Source organism: Arachis hypogaea, chromosome 20 (assembly GCF_003086295.3).
Source record: "Arachis hypogaea cultivar Tifrunner chromosome 20, arahy.Tifrunner.gnm2.J5K5, whole genome shotgun sequence".
In the NCBI taxonomy this organism is placed as follows: Eukaryota; Viridiplantae; Streptophyta; class Magnoliopsida; order Fabales; family Fabaceae; genus Arachis; species Arachis hypogaea.
The window spans coordinates 51734481-51735214 of NC_092055.1; the positions used below are offsets into that span (position 1 = coordinate 51734481).

The 734-nt window shown below is 41.1% G+C and overlaps 1 non-coding gene across 1 annotated transcript; it reads right to left on the minus strand.

The window, feature by feature from the left end:
* Positions 1–218: 218 nt before the first annotated feature.
* Positions 219–326, minus strand: LOC112788015 (small nucleolar RNA R71). The gene has a single exon (XR_003195395.1). It is a non-coding gene; the product is annotated as a small nucleolar RNA R71 (small nucleolar RNA).
* Between the last annotated feature and the right edge of the window lie 408 nt (positions 327–734).

The following is a 734-nucleotide window of genomic DNA, read 5'->3' on the forward strand; positions in this document are numbered from 1 at the left end:
AAGATCCTTTTCAGTTCTTAACTGAATTCTTGCAGATCTGTGATACTGTTAAGACCAATGGGGTTGATCCAGAGGTCTACAGGCTTATGCTTTTCCCATTTGCTGTAAGAGATAGAGCTAGAGTATGGTTGGACTCTCAACCTTAGGATAGCCTGAACTCTTGGGATAAGCTGGTCAAGGCTTTCTTAGCCAAGTTCTTTCCTCCTCAAAAGCTTAGTAAACTTAGAGTGGATGTCCAAACCTTCAGACAGAAGGAAGGTGAATCCCTCTATGAAGCTTAGGAGAGATATAAGAAACTGACCAAAAAGTGTCCTTCTGACATGCTTTCAGAATGGACCTTCCTGGATATATTCTATGATGGTCTGTCTAAGCTATCAAAGATGTCATTGGACCATTCTGCAGGTGGATCCATTCACCTAAAGAAAATGCCTGCAGAAGCTCAAGAACTCATTGACATGGTTGCTAATAACCAGTTCATGTACACTTCTGAGAGGAATCCTGTAAGTAATGGGACGCCTCAGAAGAAGGGAGTTCTTGAAATTAATGCTCTGAATGCCATATTGGCTCAGAATAAACTATTGACTCAGCAAGTCAATATGATTTCTCAGAGTCTGAATAGAATGCAAGCTGCATCCAACAGTACTCAAGAGGCATCTTCTGAAGAAGAAGCTTATGATCCTGAGAACCCTGCAATAGCAGAGGTAAATTATATGGGTGAACCTTATGGAAACACT